The sequence below is a fragment of the Scyliorhinus canicula genome, chromosome 9, assembly GCF_902713615.1.
Source record: "Scyliorhinus canicula chromosome 9, sScyCan1.1, whole genome shotgun sequence".
Classification (NCBI taxonomy): Eukaryota; Metazoa; Chordata; class Chondrichthyes; order Carcharhiniformes; family Scyliorhinidae; genus Scyliorhinus; species Scyliorhinus canicula.
In genome coordinates, this window is record NC_052154.1 from 142986286 (window position 1) to 142996396 (window position 10111).

At 43.7% G+C, this 10111-nt stretch overlaps 1 protein-coding gene across 1 annotated transcript in view; it reads right to left on the reverse strand.

Moving 5' to 3' along the window:
- Positions 1 to 9596, reverse strand: part of LOC119971758 (T-complex protein 11-like protein 1) — a 128612-nt gene extending 119016 nt beyond the window's left edge. Inside the window, 2 exon segments of the mRNA XM_038807816.1 lie at positions 5326 to 5422; positions 9514 to 9596. The gene's annotated coding sequence lies outside the window, so the exon portion shown is untranslated.
- Positions 9597 to 10111: the final 515 nt, after the last annotated feature.

Sequence of the window (10111 nt, forward strand, 5' to 3'; positions counted from 1 at the left end):
CTAACAGCACGTCTTTCAGGATTTGTGGGAGGAAACCGGAGCACCCAGAGGAAATGCACGCAGACATGGGGAGAACGTGCAGACTCCGCACAGACAGTGACCCAAGTGAGGAATCGAACCTGGAACCCTGGCGGTGTGAAGCCACAGTGCTAACCACTATGCTACCGTGCATCCCACCAGCATATAGACACCATATGCTCCCCCCCTCGCCCACCATTCACCCAAAGACCTCAGCGCTATGGCAAGAAGCAGCAACAATGGGCACCCATACTCTATTGAAAATACCCTAAGTTGATGCATTAATGCATACACTGGCTGTAGGGATCCGATACAATAGCCGAACCCATGAAATAAACCTCTGCCCAAGTCCCAAGCATCTCAAAAAGGTACCCCCACTCCACCCTATTGATCTATAGATACAATCACCTCTGGTTTAATTGGAAACAAAATAATTGGGTACTCTAAATTTGTTTTAAAACCTCATTAAAGGCCACCCGCTTCCTCGCCAACTTAGCCCCCACATCCTGCTAAATCCTCAGGTTTTCTTCCCACTTCGACTCAGGGTGGTTTGGGCCACTTCAGGACACTCTCCTTCTCCCTAAACCTGTGAAAGTGAATAATGATCGCTTGAAGTGACTCCTTCAGCAGGGACTTCTGACAATATATCCGATAGGGCCTATCCAGTTCCGGAGGGGATTGGCGAGGCCACCATTTTTTCAAACATCTGTGATAGATATTCAGTAGGATTCAGGCCCTCCACCCACTTTGGTAACCCCGCAACTCTGAGGTTCTCTGCTTCCTTGACCAATTTTCGAAATCATCGACCTTAGCCTTCAACCTCTTAGTCTCATCGGCCACACCATCGCAGCTTCAAGCAATGCAAACTGCTCACCTTGCTTCGTCAACGCCTTCTCCACACCCTATAGGACCTCGCCAATCGTAATCAAGTTTCATCTGGACGAGGCCCAGCGCTTCCTTAATTGATTCACAGACCCTCTAACACCAACTTCCATTGCTTGCCAAAGTGATTGTCAAACACCTTTGTGAGCACCCTCGAAAGCATGTTCACCGTTATGGTGCCCACCATCATTGACAACACTGCCACCGCCCTTTTCTGCTGATGAAGTGCGCAAAGCCTCTGAATCCGTCGAATAGTTACCTTCTGTGGGTTTTTTGTTTCTGTTCAGTGCAGGAACCCTGTATTACTAAGCCAAAATGCTTTTCTGCAAAAATCCCTGAATAGTAAGGTAAAACGGCCTAAAAAAACATGGATCCTGGTCAGCGTTACCTAGTGAGTGACCTTCTCTCAAATGTCGCCACCAGAAGTCGCTAATGTTATGTTATATGGTACTGTGTCAAACACCTTTTGAAAATCCATATACACATCCCTCTACCCTCATCAACTATCTCTGTTAGTTCATTAATTTTTTAAAAATAAATTGAGTACTCAACTATCTTTTTCCAATTAAGGGGCAATTTAGCGTGTCCAATCCACCTAACTTGCACATCTTTGGGTTGTGGGGGTGAAACCCACAGACACAGTGAGAATGTGCAAACTCCACACAGAGAGTGACCCGGGATCGGAGTCAAACCTGGGTCCTCAGCGCCGTAGGCAGCAGTGCTAACGACTGCACTACTGTGCCACCCTGTGTTAGTTCATTAATAATATGTATGAATAATTCCATGCTTACTTTCATTAATTATTCCATATTTTCCAAATGCTCGTTAATTTTATTCCAGATTATTCTCAAAAAAACTTACCCCAGCACCAACTTTAGGCTAACTGGCCTGTAGTTGCCCCAGCCAGATCAGGTGACTTTCGTCCTTTAAGGATTGCCAACTGTTTCAAGTTCTTCCTCTTATTTTTACCCCTTTTGTTCAATATTGCTATTACTTCCTCCTTTTCCGTTACATTGGCAGAATTCACTTATTTAGTGAAGCCAGATGCAAAATATTAATTTAGTTCCTCAGATGTGGTCCTTTAGGTCCCTAATTAACCCATTACTTTGATTGCCTATTTACAAATTTTATGTTTATGAAAAATATTTACATTCTCTTTTATAGTGACCATTAGTCTATTATCATATTCTCTTTTATGTATGATATTATAATACAGAAACAAAGCATTTGGCCCAGGCAATCCATGCCGGCATCTGTGCTCCTATTCAAGCCCCCTACAACTTTTCCTCACCTAAATCTACCATTGTATTCTCTTTCCCCTCATATGCCAATTCAGCTTTCCCTTAAATGCACCTATACTATTCAATTCAACCACTCTCTGTGGTAGACACCACTCTTTGAGTAAAGAAGTTTCTCCTGAATTCCCTGTTGGATTTCATGGTGACTATCTTATATCGATGGCCTCTAGCTATCCTCTTGCACACAAGAGAAAATATTCTCTCTGCCTCTGCTCTAAATCTTTCAAAATTTTAAAGAACTTTATTAGATCACCCCCCAGTCTTCTTTCTCACGAGAAAATAAACCCAGCCTATTGATCCTTTCCTGATATGTATACCCACACTGTTCTGGCATTATGCCTGTTAATCTTCTCCACACCCTCTTCAATATCTCTAAATTATTTTTATAAAATGACAACCAGAACTGCTTGTTGTATTCCAAGTGCGGTATAATCAGGGTTCAATACAGGTTTAACACAACTTCCCTACTGTCAATTCAATTCTATGGGACGGCACAATGGCACAGTAGTTAGCGCTGCTGCCTCAGCACCAGGGACCCAGGTTCAATTCCGTTCTTGGGTGACTGTGTGGAGTTTGCATGTTCTCCTCGTGTTTACGTGGGTTTCCTCCAGTATCTTCCCACAGTCCAAAGATGTGGTTAGGAGGACTGGCCATGCTAAATTGCCCCTTTGTGTCCAAAGTTTAGGTGGGGTTACAGAGTTATGGGGATAGGGCGGGGGGAGTGGGCCTAGGTAGGGTGCTATTTCAAAGGGTTGGTGCAGATTCGATGGGCCAAATGGCCTCCTTCTGCACTTTAGGGATTCTATTCCTCTAGAAATAAAGCCGAGTGCTTGGTTTGCTTATTTTTATGCCCTTGCTGAACTGTGGTGCAACCGTTAGTGACTGTGTATCTTTGCTCTGAGATCCCTTTGTTCTTCTACCCAACCAAGATTTGCACTTTCAAGTAATAAGTGACTTCGCAACTCTTCCCACCAAAATGTACAACCTCACATTTATCTGTGTTGAACCTCATTTGCATATTCTGCAAGTTTATTCCATTATTTAGGTCTCCTCTGTACTTTCTATATTCAGTGTGTTCTCTGATGCGGCGTTTTCAACCGGAGGTCCACAGCTCTCTAGCGCCACAAGACTTTAAGGTGTCTGAAAAATCAACATCTTTCAAGAATCTCTTTTCGTAAAAGTCCCATTGTTTGGGGGGGGGGGGGGGGGGGGGGGGGGGGGGTAAAAATCCACTGTGCTAAGCATTTTCCATAAAACTGAACAAATCCAGCAAAGGGAGAAGCATTGGATGACAGAACAGTAAAAACAAACGCTGCTATCATCACTGCTGATGATGGAGGGCTCTCCTCTCCCAGTGAGAGTTGGCAGAAGGATCTTTTACTGGCAAGCCATGCGCTATGTGTAAGCAGAACAACTGGTTGATGGAGTTTGATGTCCGTTTTGTTGACCAGTGGACCTAGAATTGACCAATGTGAGAAAATAGAGGTAGTTGTAAATAATTTATATTTGATTCTGTGGGGATTAGAAATAAGGTATAGCTTTAAGTAAGCTTAATTGCGTTTTTGTATTTTTGTGTTAAGAAAGGGTTAAGAACTTTAGTTTGGTTCAGATGCCGGCATCGTAATGTATATTATATGATGTTAAAACAAATAAGGTTTACAGAAAAACTAGGCTATTGCTTAGCAACCTGGGGCCACACTGAGACAGCAAGAGCTTTTGAGTAAGTTGTAAGCTTGTTCTAGGAGCAGCTGAACACAGGACAGAGACCTGCAGAGAACAAATGTCCCAAAAGAACAAAAAGTTCCAGAAACCAGGGATTAGAGATAAAAGAATGTCACAGGAAGACAGTTAAGTGTAAGGAACAAAGAACAGGAATCTGAACAGGGTCCTGTTCAAGGAAATTGAAAGTAAAGTGGAGAGAGTAGGCTCTGATTTAAAGATGCTGCTGCAGGAACCAGATTTAAGTAGGTTGTGAGAAGTCAGATATCCAAGGTGATCAAAAGGTTGGTGACCCCTTAATACAGTGGTATTCTGTTGGCATTGCTGGGTACCTGAGAGAGTCTGTGTAAGGCGAAGCTTGAATGCACGTGGTGATCCAGGGGAACACAAGAGGTTGAAACCCCTGGAGGTGGATACAGGTATCCAAGAAAAAGCATCATGTGGGAGAAGATTCCAAAGTGTGTTCTTCGAGAGTGGTGTTTGGAAATGCTCGTGTGGAAGACAGGAGTTCTAGTGAGACCAGTTGGTGCCCAGTGTTCAGGAGGGGGAATTGATGAGAAATCCACAGAAGTTGTTTTGGGCGGCATCTGTCGGGTTTACAGGGACTGTACACTTACTGAAAATATTAGAGTCAAAGATAAATTTTGCAACGTGTGTCATCCTTATAAATCTGTCTATGTCTGTAAAGGTATAGTTGGAGTGAAAGAGTAAACCATCTTTTCTTGTTTAATAAATGTTTTGTTCTTTTGTTACAAGTTCATTGACAGTCCTGTGACTCTGTTCGTCCATGTATCTAAACAAAAAAGTAAAAGTTAGGATCTATCATGCCAGATTCTATCCTGAGGTCTGACTTGTCCATTAGTAACATCAGCTGGGACTGTAACACCAAGGAGTGTCAGCCAGTGTTTGACAGGCTCCACTCTTTGTTCTTCCTGTAGCTGTCTACTGCTTAGTCATGGCGTATTCACTGCATGCTGATGTGGCATCACTCACACGCGGTTTGGATGGCCATGAAATGTGATTTTAAAAAAATATTATTTGTATTATATATACACAATTTTGAATTGGGGAGGAATTTGAAGCTTCTGCTGATCCATCTGATTTTCTGTTGTGGCATCCTTATGTGCTCAAGGTTGTTGTTGGTTCCTATCGGGTGACAGCAGCCATTCAGCACCGGCAACAAGTTTCACATTAAATAAAACAAAAATAATACATCCATAATTGAAAAACTAATTTTTATGAAGAAAAATCTTTGTCTGGTCACAGGCATCCCTTTCTAAGTTAGTCCACTGCCAGCTGAGTATTGTTAAGCTTGATTGTTCAGCGTCTCTTTTCTGTAAATATTCGAAATCTGATAATGTAATCATTATTCCCCACATGCTCCCCCACTGAAACATGCACCACTTGCCTCACTTAATTCCTGTAACTAGATCCAGCACTGCTTCCTTCTTCGTTATCAAGAATATTCTCTTCTACAAAAGCATAACACTGTGGATGTTGGAAATCTGAAATAAAACGAGAAAATGCTGGAAATACTCAGCAAGTCAGGTGGCATTTGTGAAAACAGAAATAGAGTTAACGTTTCAGATTGAGTTTCCATCAGAAATAGAAGGTGATACAGACATCAGAGCTTTTAAGCAAATACAGTGGTAAGGAAGAGAGGAAAGAACAAAAGGGCAGGTCTATATGGAGTGGATGGTGGGAAATGATTAAATGACAAAAGGGATGATGGTGCAAGGTAAAAGTTGACAGTACTGAGACAAGGAAACAAAACCATAGAATTTGTAGTGGAGAAGGTGGCCATTCAGCCCATCGAGTCTGCGCCAACCCTCTGAAGGAGCACCCTACTTAGACCCACTCCACCACCCATCCCTGTAACCCCACCTAACCTGGACATCTTTGAAATGTGGGAGGAAATTATCTGAAATTGTTAATTCAATTATTTGTACTGAAGACTGTAAAATGCCTAACCAAAGCATGAGGTTCTATTTTGTGCGCTTCTACTGAGTTTCTTTGGGACAGTGTAGGAGTCTGAGATCAGAAAGGACTGAGCAGAAGTAAGGTGGGGAATTAAAATGGCAGAAAATTGAAAGCTCAAGATCGCACTTGCAAATTTAATTGCAAAATAAAGGTGATAAGCAAAGCGGCCGCTGAATCTACAGATGGTCTCCCCAGTGTAGAGACCAATTCAGGAGCAACAAATACAGCAGATTAGGATATTGTGGAGGGAATGGTCCCTTCAGAATGCTGAAAGTCAGGAGGAGAAGATGTGTTTGGTGGTGGTGGAAATGGCCGAATATGATCCACTGAATAAGAACTAGGAGCAGGAGTAGGCAGGAATACAGAATCTGGTGGGATGAAAGATTAGGATAAGGGAATCCATAAAAATGCAAAATATGGGACGAAAACAAGTTAAGGACCCTATCAACCACAGTGGAGACGAATCATTGGTTGGAGACAAAGGAAGGCATTGGAAGCATTAGTGTGGAAAGTTTTTTAAAAATAAATTTAGAGTACCCAATTATTTTTTCCAATTAAGGGGCAATTTAGAGTGGCTAATCTACCTATCCTGCACATCTTTGGGTTGTGGGGGTGAAACCCACGCAGACACGGGGACAGTGACCCAGAGCCGAGATTCGAACCTGGGTCCTCAGCGCCGTAGGCAGCAATGCTATCACTGTACCACCGTGCTCTAGTGTGGAAAGTTGACAGCACAAATGCAATGGAGAGAAACTGGGAGGACAATACTTAGTTTGTAGAGGAGGTGGGGTGGGATGAAATGAACAAATGTAATCAAGGTAGCTACGGGAGTTGTAGGCTAAGAAATTGGAGGATGGTAGCAGGGGCATGGGTAGGGAGAGAGGAGCACCTGAGGAGGTGTTATCAGTGATGGTCTGGGAAATGATGACTTGATGTTTGGTGGCAGAATTTTGTGCAAGTTCTCTTGGACACACTTCAGGAAATCCTACCCGATTTGCTTATTGCAAAGGCAACATGGCAATCAATGAAGGTTTACAGCACTTTTGGCCCGCTGTGTTCATGCTGGTTCTCTGTGGTTAGTTCCACTCACCTACCCTTTTCTCATAGCCCCGCAAATTTTTCTCTGCTTATCCAATTCTCACATGAAAATCACCGTTGTTGCTGCCTCCACCAAACTCTGAGGTAGCTCATTCCAGATCCAAATTAGTCACTGTGTATAAAGAAATTTCTTAATTTCACTGTCTGTTCTTTTGCCAATTCTTTGATGTCCTCTGGTTCTCGACCTTTTGTCAATGTGAAGTTTCTCTCTATACCTCATGATTTCAAGCATTTTGATTAAAATCAACCTTCTCTTCTCTAAGGAGAACAATCCCAACTTCTCCACTCTATCCACGTAACTTAAGTTCCTTATCCTTTTTATAGCACCTTTCACAATCTTAGGATGTTTCGAAATACTTTACAGCCTATGAATACTTCTTAAGTGCAGTGACTGTTGTAACATGGGAAACTCTGAAGCAATTTGGACACAGCTTCATAACCTGCAAAGTGATAATGATAAGGAACAAATATTGGTCAAGAACCTAGGGATGACTCCGGCCTCTTCTTCAAAGTAGTGCCATAGGATTTTCCACGTCCACCCAAATGGGACAGATGAGGCCTTGGGTTAAAGTCTCATCTGAAAAGACAACACATCCAATAGTGCAGCATTCCCTCAGTTTTGCTCTGGAGTGTCAACCTAGATTTGTGTTTTCAGGTCGCAACTTTCTCTAATATTCCTTCAAATGAGCTCCTTCTCTTCCTTCCCACTGTTTGATACCCTGTAGTGCAAACCCAGCAATGTATTAGCTCTCTTATTGTTCTTTAGTTCTAACCAGATTGCTTATGACGCCTCTCCAGTGTTTTACAGTATGTTAATCAATCCTGTCAACCCTCTTTTTTTTTTTTACTTCCCTACCTTTTCTAAATATTACGTTCCCATTTCACCCCCCCGTTTTGAGCCACGATCTCTGTTATTGCCACTATATCACAACCGCATGCGGCAACATTTAAAAAATAAATTTAGAATACCCAATTCATTTTTTTCCAATTAAGGGGCAATTTTAATATGGCCAATACACCTACCAGGCACATCTTTGGGTTGTGGGGGTGAGACCCATGCAGACACGGGGATAATATGCAAACTCTACACGGAGAGTGACCGGGGGCTGGGGTTGAACCGGGTCCTTGGCGCTATGAAACAGCAGTGCTAACTCACTAATACGTCATGTATTTACGTGCATGGACATCAAATCCATTTTAGACTGCCTTGTACTTGCCCACTGTCTAATCCCTCCTATCTCAGAACTAATATTTACTAGAATGCTATTCTCCTCATTAATCTCCTCATTAATGTTTCATCATGATACCCATCCCCATGCCAAATTTCAACCAGGGCAGCATGGTGGTGCAGTGGTACCACTGCATTCTCACGTCGCCAAGGTCCCAGGTTCGATCCCGGCTCTGGGTCACTGTCCACGTGGAGTTTGCACATTCTCCCCGTGTTTGCGTGGGTTTCGCCCCCACAACCCAAAGATGTGTAAGGCAGGTGGATTGAACATGCTAAATTGCCCCTTAATTGGAAAAAATTAATTGGGTACTCTAAATTTATATTTGAAAAAATTAATTTGAACCCTCTCCCAAAGCATTAATTAATCTTCCTGTGAGGACCTTGGAGATCAACTGGGGTGGGACCAACATGTCCACCTTGAACAAGTCCCAATGCCCCAGGAATCTGAAGTTCCTTCCCCCATCTTGCAGAAGTTCAAACTTCTCAGGCAATTCCCAGAGTCAGTACGTTGGACCTTCCCTGGGGTCCTGTAGCATATCGTGTGGAGGTTGGGGCTGGTGTGTCCAACCCAACCTCCATAGATCCAGAAGATTTGAGCCATTCATGTTTAATTATGCTCCTGTGATTTGACAATAACAGTGCCATATAAAAAGTGTCATCTGCGGCACAGCCTGATAGCACACTTGCCTCTGATTTACAATATCTCAGGGCTCAAGTCCCACTCCACGGTTTGAGTATAGAAATCAAGGCTGACACCCTGAAGGGAGTACTGCACTGTCCAGAGGAGCTGTCTGCTTTCGCAGATGGGTGTAAAAGATCCCATGTCACTATTTCGGAGCAGAGCAGGGTAGTCCTGCCCCCAGTCCTGGTCAACGTTTGTTCCTCATGTCATCTTAAAAACAAGTTACCTAAACGGGCATTATCACATTGCTATTTCATTCATTCTCACCAGTGATGTGGACACAATAGAAAGTTTTGATGCTGGGTCAATATTGATCATTAGTTAGTCAATGTTACTGTTTTTTTGTAATAATAATCAATTATTATTGATGTCTCTCACTGTTCGTGACCCTGCTTATTATCTCTGTCCCTGGGCCCAAAGCTAACCCCCACCCCGCTGTCTGCCGCCTCTCGCTGCCGGCGAGGCCCACGACGCAGGCCGCGCCCCTCACTCTGTACAGCCGTCTCCCGGGCTCCGAAATCTCCATCCGCTCTCAACACGCCCGCAGTCCCAAATAAAGGCGAGCGTTCCACAACAAGGAGGACAAAAGGTAAAAAAAAGCCACTAACCAACCGACCGGCGACCGTTTATTTACGGAAACGACGCGACAGGAAAGGTGCGATCACTTCCGGCCCGGTCCCGCCGGGTCTTCTGGGAGTTGTGGTTTAACCCGCCTCTTCCCCCGCGCACGCGCGCGCTTCCAGGCCAGCGCCCGTCCACTAGCATTCTCCAGCTGCAGGACCCCCTCTGCTGGTTCTTTCGGTTGCCAATCCTCCAGGATTGGCCTGGAGCCTCCAGGTTTGGGTGATCAGTTTCCCAGAGAAAAATCATTTTTACTTGAATATTTCTATTTTAGCAGATATAAAAATATTGAAAATGGGGGGGTGGGGAGGCCGTTTTGGCTGATAGTCGGCTGAAACATCTCGGTACTCGGAGCAGGAGCATTGGGAAAGTCATGTGATGAAATCTAGGAATATATCATCACAGTTGGCAACCGTAGTGTTGCTGGACATGAGCTAACAAATCCACTATGAAATACATCGTAGAATGGTTAGATCACTGAAGAGGCCAGTGAGCCTGTCCTGTCCGAGGCAGCTCTGGAGCCACACAGTCATCAGTCATCCTACTCTAATGATGTGTTTGAAGAATACTCTGTACATATCTCTA